This window comes from Pelobates fuscus, chromosome 3 (genome assembly GCF_036172605.1).
Source record: "Pelobates fuscus isolate aPelFus1 chromosome 3, aPelFus1.pri, whole genome shotgun sequence".
NCBI classification, from domain to species: domain Eukaryota; kingdom Metazoa; phylum Chordata; class Amphibia; order Anura; family Pelobatidae; genus Pelobates; species Pelobates fuscus.
Window position 1 is genome coordinate 286,094,688 of NC_086319.1, and position 13,120 is coordinate 286,107,807.

The following is a 13,120-nucleotide window of genomic DNA, read 5'->3' on the forward strand; positions in this document are numbered from 1 at the left end:
AATGAAATTCACAATTATAGCATAATTTTCCCAGCATACATTTCACTTCCTTTACTCATTGGTTGTTAATTTAAAGAAAGACTATAGGGTCAGGAACACAAACATGTATACCTGACTCTATAGTGTTTAACCCACCATTTAGGTGGCTTGACCACGTTAGTCCCCCCTATAAAAGTTTAAAACTCACCTTATTCCCAGCGCCGCGCGGGTCTGCCGGCATTGGCTCCACCCCCTTTGTGACAGGATCAAAATTGCTGATTTTCAGCCATTCCCTACGGGAAAGCATTGGATTGGGTAAAATCATCACGGGGACGGGGCCAAATGCCGTTTTGGCCAATCAGGACCTCCTCATAGAGATGCATTGAATCAATGCATCTCTATGAGGAAAATTCAGCGTCTCCATAAAGAGCGTGGGGACGCTGAACGGCAGTGCTGCTTTTTCGGCAGCACTGACCCAGGAAGCACCTTCAATGGCCATCTAAGGAGTGGCCACTTGGAGGTGTCCCTATAGGCAATGTGAACACTGCCTTTTCTCTGAAAACCTGCCTTTCTGCAGCGATCCTGAGTGCCTGGACCTATTTTATTTTATCTACTTCACTGAGTTATGCCAGCTCTGGCCCTGATAAGCACCTGGATTCCCAAGTGTGAGTGTGATATCCTCTGTTTGGGAATTACTACATTTGTTTCATTTTAAACACACATCATAGGCGTGCGCACGGGGTGTGCCGGGTGTGCCTGGGCACACCTTAATCCCCGCGGCACGCCTGTGAGTCCTGCAGGAACGCTGTTCCTGCAGGTACTCTGCCGCCCCCAAATGCCCCCCTCCTCCTCCCCCTGTCATGGGGGGGGGGAGTAAGAGGTGATGGACACCCCCCCATCGGGCAGCTCTCTCCATGCAACAAGCGGCGAGGGAGCTGTGTGCTCTCTGCTCCCTCTCGCCGCGCGCCGTTTGCTGATAACGGGAGCCGGAATATGACGTCATATTCCGGCTCCCAGCTACAGCAGACAGCCCGCGCGGCGAGAGGGAGCAGAGAGCACACAGCTCCCTCGCCGCTTGTTGTATGGAGAGAGCCGCCCGACCCACTGGACCCCAGGGACAAGTCCACGCCAGCTCTCCAGGTAGGGAGGCTGGGTGGACAATTTTTAGTTAAAAAAAAATAATTTGTCAATGTGTGTGAGTGTCTGTGAATGTATGTATGTGTGATTGTCTGTAAGAGTGTTTGTGTATGTGTGTCTGAGTGTATGTGTCTGTAAGTGTGTGTGTGTCTGAGTGTATGTGTCTGTAAGTGTGTGTGTGTGTGTGTGTCTGAGTGTATGTGTCTGTAAGTGTGTGTGTGTGTGTGTGTCTGAGTGTGTGTGTGTCTGTGTGCCTGTAAGTGTGTGTATGTGTCTGTAAGTGTGTGTCTGTAAGTGTGTGTGTCTGTGTGCCTGTAAGTGTGTGTGTATGTGTGTCTGTGAATGTGTATGTGTCTGTAAGTGTGTGTATATGTGTGCATCTGTAAGTGTGTGTTTGTGTCTGTGAATGTATGTGTGTGTGTGTCTGAGTTTATGTGTCTGTAAGTGTGTGTGTATGTGTGTCTGTGAATGTATGTGTGTGTGCCTGTGAATGTATGTGTGTATGTGTGTGTGAGTGTATGTGTGTGTACGCGTGTATATATATATATATATATATATATATATATGTATATATTTATATATATATACACACACACGAGTGTATATTTTGTTTTGGGGGGGGGTGGGAATCTTGGGAGAGATCCCACACTTTAGTCCCCAGGACTTGACCCCTGCCGGCAGGGGAGATCTCCGGATCTCCCTGTCGGCTCATGCAGAGTTGACGCTATCTGAGTGCCGGCTCTGCTCTTAGCCTCCATGGGCCGGCGGGGAGATCAAAGATCTACCTCACCAGCCCACAGCAGCATGGAGGGAGGCAGGAGAGGACCCGGGGAGCTCTAGACAGAAGCTCCGCCAGGTTCCTCTCGCGAGATCTGAGCGCTGCCGCGGCAATGCTCAGATATCGCGAGAGTGAACTCTAGCCCCGCAGGCTAGAGTTCACTCTCCCTTGGACAGCAAGGATCCCCCCTGCCTACATAAGGTACGAAGGGAGGGGGGTTATTTACTAATCTGCCCTTACCTTCACAATCCCTCCAAACATACAGCACACACACACACACACACACAGCACCTACACACATACAGCAGCCTAACACAAACAGCCCGCACACACGGCACCCACACACACACACAGCACCCACACACACAGCACACAATTAGCACCCTCACAAACACACACAGCACCCTCACACAAACAGCACACTCACACACAGCACAATAACAGCACCCTCACAAATACACCACACATATCACACAAACAGCACCCTCACACACACATATCACACAAACAGCACCCTCACACACACAGCACACTAACAGGACCCTAACACACATACACAAATACCCTCACACACAGCACACTACCAGCACCCTCACACACAAACCGCACCCTCACCCACATAGCACACTACGAACACCCTGACACACACATCACACTAACAGCACACACACACAGCGCACCAGCAGCACACACACACAGCAGTATATGTATGTGTGTGTATATATGTATATCTATATATATATATATATATATATATACATGCGGCGTGTGTTTGTGCTTTAGGGGGCACACCCTAATGCAATAGGCTGCGCACGCCTATGACACACATCATTGCTTTGGAGCTCTGTTATAGTAAACAAAGTTGAGCTCTCAGAATGGAGAAACAGTTAAAAGAATAAGTTCCAAAGCATTTGACTGCAAAATATAGTCAGTCCGCTCAAAACTGGGACAGTTGGCATACCTGTGTTCTTTTTATTTATTTGTATACCTTTTGATTTTATTTCAATTATGTTCATTACAGGGTAATTTTTTTTGTAATTGTATCCCTTGTTTGAATAAAAAGTCAAGCCAAAGCGCATTCACCAGAGTTGACCTAGGAGCTTTAAAATAGACTTAAATTACAGAGTGTTCTACAAGCTCTACACATGTAAAATTCTAAAAATCACAAAATAGCTCATATCTCAATTATTAATATATATTATTAATGCTTGTTTGACTCACAAAAGCTTATAAGTGCTAAACCTCCCAAATACATATTTGGAGAATAAATAAAATAAACCATACAGTTAGGAAAAAAAATGCAAAGAATGTCATTTATGAATAGGGATAAATAAATGAAAGTTGAGATTTACGAAGTTGTGATTAATAGAGCACACACACCAGACGGTGCTCAAGTTCCAGGTTTGTTGTGTTGTTTATGTGCTACAGGAGTTTGTTCTATAACAGTGTATTTTACTAATCTCTAAATGTGACTCTGCATTGCAAAATCTAACCTCAGATGTCATTTGGGACAAATTCTGAGATTCCTCCCAAATTAATAAATTAAATATTTTTACTATAATTTTTTATCTATTAAAAACAATAACATTTAAATATCCCAATTCCTTATCAAGGCACACACAGAGATCACTAAAAGCATTCTAAAAAAATTGACCAGATCACACACAACAACCTTCTGACCCTTCAATCAAACAGTGGGAGGGGTTTAAAATAAATGTAAAACCCCATGCCTAAAAAAAATAAAATGTGAGCAGGTGTGTCAGAATTGCACCAACAGCTGAGAAAGAGACGGAGAAAGGATAGGGAGAAAGTGAGCAAATATAGGAGGGAAAGAAAGAGACAGAAGACATGAAATGGAAAATATATGTGGGTGGAAAAAAGATTTGGGAAGGAAAGACACAACAGACATAAAAGGAAGAGAGAGCATTGGAGGGTGGAGACAACAGGCAGCAAAGAAGGAGGAAGGGAGAGAAAGAGGTACATATAAGAAGGAGGTGGAAAGACAAATGATATGAGAACTATGAGAAATAGTTGCATAAAATCTAGGAGGGGCAATAATTGATATAGGAGGGAAAAAAAGACAAACCGAGTAGGAGGGATTAAAAAAGCAGAAGGGAGAACAGACTATGATTGTAAATTATAATTAGTAATGGGATTGGTAACCTTGGCAACTTTCCAAGGCAGATTTTCTATAAACTGATGTTCCAAGTGTGTCCATCAAATTCTAATTAACTGTTTATTGATATTAGCAATCCAATTAACAAAACATTTGTGACTAGTTAACAGCATACTGATATTAGTCACTATCAAAGTATAAAGAGAATAAGCTCAACGCGTTGACGTATTAATGGCACGCTTGCATTTGTTTTAACATCAATGAGTTAATTGTGTCAAGAGGAATAACATGCCATTTCATCCAACTGTTAACCAATATGTGTATTTCTTAATTATGCTGACAGTCCGTCAAGCACACAACCAGGAATTCTGCTTAGATCTATCTGCTGTAAAATGACATGTTTTATTACTCCAAAAATTAATAATTACTGCTCCAAGTCATTTCCATTTGCAACTGAAGACCAGACGAGCAAGTCAAGATATTTTTAGAAATAATTAATCCTTTTCCCTTACATCAATTGAAGTTATTAAAATAAAAACTAGTGCAAAATCTCTGTGATCGGGCAAGATGTAACATACAGGCTGGATCCACTTTAGATGAGAGATCATGGGGTGGTTATCCTAGTTAAAAGGATTGAAGATGAGTTTTGGTCTCAATATAGATGCGCATACAAGGATATACCTGTGACTATTTAAAATATTTGACCACAAAACTCTTACAATGATCATCTTTAATGTGCAGTATATTCTAAAGACAGGTTTTTAAAGAGATGAACACTTGCAGGGAGCAAATGCATATGTTATTCTACTGAGCTGCAGTTTAAAAATTGATGAGTGGGTCCTAGAACATTAAATGAAAAGAGAACACTAAAAAATGAAGTTGTCATGATGATAATGATCACAATGGCTAGGCAAGCTTGTATGGGATAAACAATAGGCAGAGTTTATCAGGGCAATTTGTCATCATATAGAAAATGAGTATATAAGAGGAAGAACAACACTTTCTTTGATAAGCATTTATGGCTTATTATTCAAAGGAAATGTTTAATGTAATGGATCATCACATATAAGGCTTACGTTAGTAGATCCATGGAACAGAGACGTAGATTTTGAATTCGGGGTATTAATGGAGAGTGAATGGTTGCAAAGAGACTGGTAGTAGGCAGAAATGGGTTGCAAATGGCAGCATTAAACATAGTATAAACTATGGCCATACACTTCCACATATAATGTCAACATTTCAGTTTTGACAGTAAAATCGGAGAGGTCCGAAAAATGAAAACTTCTGGATGTCCTAGACAAAGACTTGTTAATGTCAAAAACACCGTTACGAAGAGCACCAATAAAGAATTATTACAGATAGCTGTAGAAATGTTGGCTCACTTCTTTTTTGCTTGTGCACATGAATAAACTTGCTATTTAATGCTTTCTCGTCATGACTTTGTTTGTGTAAAGGAGAGACAATAGAGAAGATGATTACACTCGAGCAATGTTTTTCAGTAGCACTGAACTTAATAGGAATGATCAGGGAATATAACGGTAAATCCTGCAAAGCTAGTGTAATGTACAACTTGATGAGTAGTGTAGTGTGTTTGTATAGTGGGGGGTTAAGGGTAGGACTTTGCCCAAATATATGTCTGAGAAATACATAAGGTTAGTGGAAATTACAGTCTACTGTGGCAGCTTCACCAGCTGCTGCCATAAATATGTTGCAGGTAGTGTTTGGTAGTAAAAGTCTCTATCTCCGGCAGCCTGGGGCATGTATGTATGGGGACCCCCAGACTACATGGTGATGATGATCAATGCACTAGTCCCCCTTCATTATGGGGACTAATTGCAATGATGATGTCACTTTCTCTGTGGTATGGGAATCTAAAACATGTATATATTTGTAAAAAAAACTCTGTAACATGTTGTACAAATACACAAATACCATTACAAAAATAGGACAAGTGTGACTGAGGAGGGATTCAGATAGACACAATGTACTAACTGAGAGCTATGTTTGGGAATTGGGCTTAGGCAGTAGATGCTAATTAGCACTTTGGCTCAATGTTAAATTGGATTGAGAGGCAATCAATAAAGCTGTCACTACCTTACTTTGGTAACAATTTTCATATAGTTTTAATAACAACAATATACCATGCATTGATGAGGAAGTTGATTTAAAAAAAAAACAAAAAAAAACAAACTGTCAAATAGCTTACAGAAAATAAAGTAGACCAATTTGCATATTATTACTCAATATTTCTGTCCTCACAATGTGCCAGCACTCTGACCTTAGATTTATTGTCATGCAGATGGAGCCATCAGAGTGCGCTGTGTAAATTAAATTCTGTACGAAGGTAATAAGGAAATGGGGAACTGTTAATTCCATCGTGTCAACAGAAATGTTTGTTTAACCTACCCAACATCTAGGAAGTCAGCCTTAGGATATTGACTGAGCACTTTTAACCTGGGTCAGACAGAACAAATTTGAAAAATTAAGACTGACTTCTCATTTCTTGCTAAGTATAAAATATGTAATCCTTCTAAGCAGAGGTAAGAATTATTTATGGAAATTAAATCTATTTGCATTCCTGGGCCATAACTCTACAAATCCTGTTTTGAGCTTAAAAGAACAAACTATTAACAAAGAAAAACTAATAGTAAATGATTAACTTTTTGATTAACTCCATAACTCCAGCGTTAATGGCTTACATCAAAGACTGGAAACTTAATACCACATAAACAGCTAGGCCACTGCTTAAAGGAGAAAAATGCTACATTTATGAAATTCATAGAGTCAACTTATATCACATTGAGCTTGTCCACTGTGTCCAGGAATTCTGTTGTCGTTTTACATATGGGAGACAATATACTCTATATCTGTATTACTCACTCTAGACTGTACTCTAGTGTACAGTTATGCTGCCTTCAAGTTATGCTGGGAAAGGGTTCGGCAAAGCCCAGATTAGCATAGGGACTTCAGATCCATGCCCATGGAATATGCCCCATATTTGTTTATTTCTCGCCCTCCCCCGTTCATTTTCCCCTTTAACACACACTCTCCCTACTCACATGCTCTTGCTCTAAATTGCTGTTTAGATGGAATGGAAAATAGGAAGGACACAACTTAAAACTTTTGTGGACTGGCTCCCTATAAAATAATTAACTTAAAGCTTACTCTGTGCATATGCTCTTGCTGCTTCTGTCACTCTAAAAGCTCAATATGCTCCTGTTATCATGTGACATGTGTCCTTTTTTGCTACACTCACTACATCCAGCTCTTTCTCTGTCCAAGGCTGCAAACCAGGAGCAAGCTTCTGCCACTTAGTAAAAATGGAAGGGGACCTATAAGTCCTGAACAGAGAGGAATAAATGTATGTGATCAGCGAGAGAGCAAATTAGAGCTCTGGGGCTTATTAGATGGACAAGTGGACTGGGTTGATGGAGGAGATAGTTTGACATAGTGTATGTGTAAATGTTCTTTTTTTCTTCTACGTGTCTCTCCAGTGCCACGTTCAGCAGAGACACTCAAAACACTCAGGTGGATTGGCTGTCTCAGTGTAGATTCTGTAAGTAGCCCATCATAATCGTCAGGACCAGATCCAACAAGTGTTTTACTGAGCACTGGGTCAGGGAAAAGTGCAAATAAAAAGATAAGAAGCAAAACATAGAAAGAAAGAAGCGACCAGAGGAGTCAAGAGCAACATAGTAACTTATTTTTAGCTATTTTCTGTGCTCATTGCTCCAAGTATAGCACCGTGCCCCAATGTTAGGTTTGGTCACGGGTAGGAAGCCACTGGCGCTTCAAATGTTGTGGACTAAATCTCCCCTGATGAATTCAGCATTATAGTTCTAAGAGCATTATGGGCAATGTAGTCCATAACATCCGGAATGCCGAAGGTTGTCTACCCCTTTTTCAGGTAATAACCGTCCAAATAGACCTACCTGAAAACTATCACAAACTAAAACAATACCACCCCAGCCTTGATGATGTAATAATATTAAATATGGGCTGTACGTATCATTATGCAAAAGTAGTTTAAGCAGGATGAGACATATTTATCAAAATACTAATACTAATAGCAAAAAAAGCTAATTAGAGCGTTAGCATACATTAAACCCTTCACTTTTCTTTATGGCCCCTAATCTTTGTTATAGTCGGTGGGTGGTCAGGGCTTTAAAAGGAGTTAATTAATCAGAAAGCATCCTTAAAGGAAATTAATAGTTCATAGGAACTTAAAACATGGTAATTTATCTGCCATAATATTATTTTTCATTATACACAGCTGCAACCTCCTAAATCGATATCCGACTCAGGGGGCATACTTTTGATATTTAACAGTAGAATTTTATTCAGCTAGGAGTCCACACACAATATATTTAATCAAAAGAAAGAGCATATGAAATGTCACCTCTAAGAGATTAGCTGCCGGGGTACGATTTACTGTAATCATTCATACTGGGCACCATCTACACTCCCACCCCCTGGCATTAGGCAAAGGGTAGAGATGTTTGATGCTTCTCATCGATATTGTTGCCCCCTGCTAGGTAGTTCAATCACACGCTCCTACCTTTAGCTTGCTTCTACATTTGGCTCTGTTAAAGACTTGGCTTTCTTTATTGCTATTCCTGTCTCTGAGCTGCTACATATTTTACAAGACAGGAGAATATGTTAGTACTAAACAAGCCATAAGAGCAGAAAAATTGCTTCCTTTCTTGAGTAAATTGTTGGATCATTAAGGAGGTATTGCTTTCTCGTACAGTGTTTTTTTTTTTATATTGATCACTGCATTCTTTTACCAATGGAAGTGACCATAAAATACATAGCAACTGAGCCAATCATGCTTTAAAAATCACTTTTATGATTCTGACTGCTCTTACATAATGGGGTAAAGAATATCTTTTCAAGTCCAATTAGGCTTCACCTCTGAATCTAACTTCCACTTTTGCTGGAGTTTTCCCAATGCGGACATGAACCCTTTCACCCATCAGTACCTTTTAGTAAAAATCAAACATACCATTGTTTTAAAGACAGGTTGTATAATTTGAATAAGGATTTCAGATAAAACAGCAATGTTCTAGAACAGTGATGGCGGACCTTTTTGAGCCAGAGTCCCTAAACCGCAATACATGACATCTTTTTTTTTCCTTTAAAGTGCCAATACGGCAATTAAACCTGAATACTGAGGTTTAAGATTAGAAAAAACAACTTGTACAGTTGTCCGAACTAGTTAACATCTTTTGTTTTAAAAGAAGAACAAAACAGAGAGTTCAATGATACAAATTTGAAATAATGATATAAATAATAGATAAAATTAAACTTATATTTATTAGTAACTCCAACAAATGCAATACATACATACAATACATACACATAGGCTGCTAAATACAGTCACAGACCGCTGAATACAGTCACACACAGACTTCTGAATACAGTCACAGACTGCTGAACACATTCTCACACAACTGCTGAATACTTACACACACCGCACACACACAGACTGCTGAATACACACACAGACTGCTAAAACACACACAGACAGACTGCTGAATACATACACACAGTCCACTGAATACATACACACTGTCCACTGAATACATACACACAGTCCGCTGAATACATACACACAGTGTGTGGGGGGCTGTGCTGTGTTGGGGGAGGAGTGATGTGTGTGTGGGGTGTAGGGGTGCTGTTTGTGGTGGGGTAGTGGTGCTTTGAGTGTGTGGGGTAGGGGTGCTGTGTGTGGGGAGGAGGGGGGGGTGGGGTCACAGCCAGCCCTGGTGGTCCGGTGGTGGCAAGTATGTGTCTGGCTGCAGCTCTCCTGACCTCCCACGCCATGCTGTGTAAAGCGTTACCATGGGAACGTGCAGCAAAGCTCCACATAGCCTGCTCGCGCGAGGAAAGGAGAGCTGCTTCCCAGATCCCTCTCCCTGTCTTCAGTTGCTCCCGACACGAAAGTAGAGTAGGCGCCTGCCGTTTCGGGCAGGCAGGTGCCTACTCTGCATTGCTGCCAACTGGCGCCAGCGTCCACCCACCCCCGGGCAACCTATTACCGCGTGCCCACAGAGAGTGCACAGTGTTCCACCTGTGGCACGCTTGCCATTGGTTCGCCATCACTGTTCTAGCATGATTGCTGTTTAGGAATGTAGGAAGATAATAATCAAAAGAGTTTCCATCCTATCCATTTTTGGTTAAATCTATGATGATGCCCACTCTTTGAGTGCTGAAGGCAAATTAAGTCATTCATCTCTTTAGCTTAGGCTTCCCCAAACTTCGGTCCTCCAGGTGTTGCTGCTGTTTCATTCATAGAATCATGGGAGTTGTAGTTCAGCAACATCTGGAGGGCAGGAGCTTGGGGAAGCCTGCTAGCTGGTACATGAATATTGTTTGAAAGGAACTTCAACACAAAACAATGCTGTCTCATTTTAGCAACCACTACATAAGCATTAAAATGGACCTTCAAAACTTACCTCCAAAAAAAATTGCAACCCTGTCACACAGCCAATTTTTACTGGATAGTGAGGTATTTTTTAAACATTTAAGACACAGCTTTCTTTGCAAAATAGATCAACTTTTTTTGATAACACATTTAATCAATGTTCACTATAATCTATGAACTTTTTCTAAACACTAAAACAGAAAAATTATCCAACCAGGGCGTCACAGGCAAACCGTCACTATTCTGGAATTTACATAATTAAATAAAACATTGAAAATCACCTAAAATATTTTTGATGAGATGTTCTGTTTTTTCTTTAATTCAAATTAAAGATTTAGCAAATTACATTATAACTGAGTTCAGATAAGGCAACGCCAAAGCAAACGTTGCAAATGAAAAGGAGAAAGAGAAACATTGTGGGATAGTTATCAAAGTGTTCTGTAACAGTTTTCTAAAAATGATCTAAACAAGTGACTTTTTTATATTAAATTGCACCGTTTTTTTGCAGAAATTTCTATTTCAGAAGACCGTTAAATTTACAGTGTCAGAAAACATAAAATTAAAGCAGAACACTTTTCTGTCAGCAAAAGTGCTGGCAAATTCATAAATCTTTTATTTTACAGAAAAAAATGGCTATATTAAAAAAAATGGTGATTAGGATGCAAAAAAGTAACAGATTAAAAGAACCTGACAGATTTACTAAATTGTGCCAAACACTTGCTGAAAATTAGACAGAAAAGTGACTGCAACACTTTGATAAATATCCCCCACATTTTCATTCTCCTCATCGCTGCATGTTTTCTCTGTTCTGACTCCAGGTGCAAAACGTAATGATTTACAGGACTCTCAGCTGCCGCATAAAAAGATGTGTATTTCTACACTTGGTTTTATTTTTTACTCCATACAGTTACATAATCTGTCAAATATACAGGATACCTAAACATAATATAAAAAATATGGATAAGTAACAGTTACTCTTGTTATTTACCGCGCATTGGTGCACTATACATTTTCTTCAAAAGGACAATATTTGTATATTATTACTTGTGTTTGCTGTATAGGGGGTAATACAACTAAATATAGAAAACATCTGGTTTATTATTTTTTTTTCTTCCTATTTTCTCTATGTCATGTCTGCTCCATGCTTACAGCTATTTGCAAAAATGTTGACACTCCTGACCAAATGGCATATTTTGTTGACTTTCTAAGCGAAAAGTTAACGTAACTAAAGCTGTGAGGAAATGTAAAGTTTACACAATTCTGCAATTTAAATGCAGTTAATATTTATTTGCTGTGCATTTAACTAGTAGAAAAAAAATAAAACAGTAAATCAGACATGCGCACAGACCTTATTGAATTTGTTCTGGTGAGTAGAATCATTCCCTTCAGTAAGGGAAAATGCAGTGTTTACATTACAGCCTAGTGATAACTTCACTGGCCACTCCTCAAATGGCTGTTAGAGATCATTCCTGGGTCATGGCTGCCTAAAATGCATCCAAACATTCAGTGTCTCCTCCCTCTGCATGTAGATACTGAACTTTCCTCATAGAGATGAATTGATTCAATGTATCTCTATGAGGAGATGCTGATTGGCCACCACTTCTGATGATGTTAGCAGACAGCTTGTTTTTTGTGAGGCAAACAGCATGCAGATGTACAGCTTCAGGCTTGAATACAGTAAGATTTTGCTATATTTATGGCGGCATGAGGGGCCCAGGGGTCTAGAAGGTGGTTTTAACACTGTATGGTCAGGAATACATGTTTGTGTTCTTGACCCTATAGTGATCCTTTAATTGCCAAAATTGATTATTTGACTAATTGATATGAATTGATATGAATTGATATGCTTTGATCATATTCTAGTTGTGACAGTTCTAGAACTAACTTGTGAAAATTACTTGAAAAGACACTTAAGTCTGATGCACAAACAAGATTGGCACGGAATAGTCAGCAGAAAGAAACTTTACTTGTGATCTCTTTACAAAACTTAACATCTAAAATATGCATCCCAACTCATAGATAAGCCTGAGGCATTGTGGAACCGTCTAAAATATGTAACACATTACATAGATAACTCCGAGGAACTGTGGAACCAAGTGCTGATGAAGAAGCAATTTAGCTAGTTTGCTACAATCATCAAAGATATGTTTTGAAAAAAGTAGGAGAAGCATTTGTAAAAAAAAAAAAAAAGAACACTTTGTTGACTGTTATGAATTTGGAGGACCACCAATGCCTGTGGGATTATATTGCTGCCAATGGCATAGGAAATCTTGTAACTGTAAATAGAAGAATGGACTCTGCTTTATATCAACAAATCCTGGAAGATAACATCTCACAAGCTGAAAACAAAGTTGGATATTGCAAGTCAATGATCCAAAATATACCTCATACAGTGCATAAGAGGCAACCTAAGAATATTTCCGATGTATAAATATCCTCATGTGGAGAGAAATCATCTTAACGCAAGAACAAAAAGACAGTAAGGTGGCAACAAGAAATATCAGCCAAAGCAGATGTTCCTAAATACGGACTGAAAGGGTGCCCAGACCTTTACTCATATCACATTGATTTTATTATTATTTTTTTTAATGTATAACTTCTTACTCAGAGTGTTAGTCACCAAATTTCAATGATACAGATAAATTGTATGGCCCATTAATTACACATCAGCAGAGTTTAGCAA

General features: G+C 39.5%; 1 protein-coding gene across 1 annotated transcript in view; it reads right to left on the minus strand.

Annotated features, from left to right (window-relative positions):
• The window catches only part of LOC134603055 (substance-P receptor), a 226,122-nt gene that overhangs the window by 101,071 nt on the left and 111,931 nt on the right, over nt 1–13,120 (minus strand). The window lies entirely within an intron of this gene.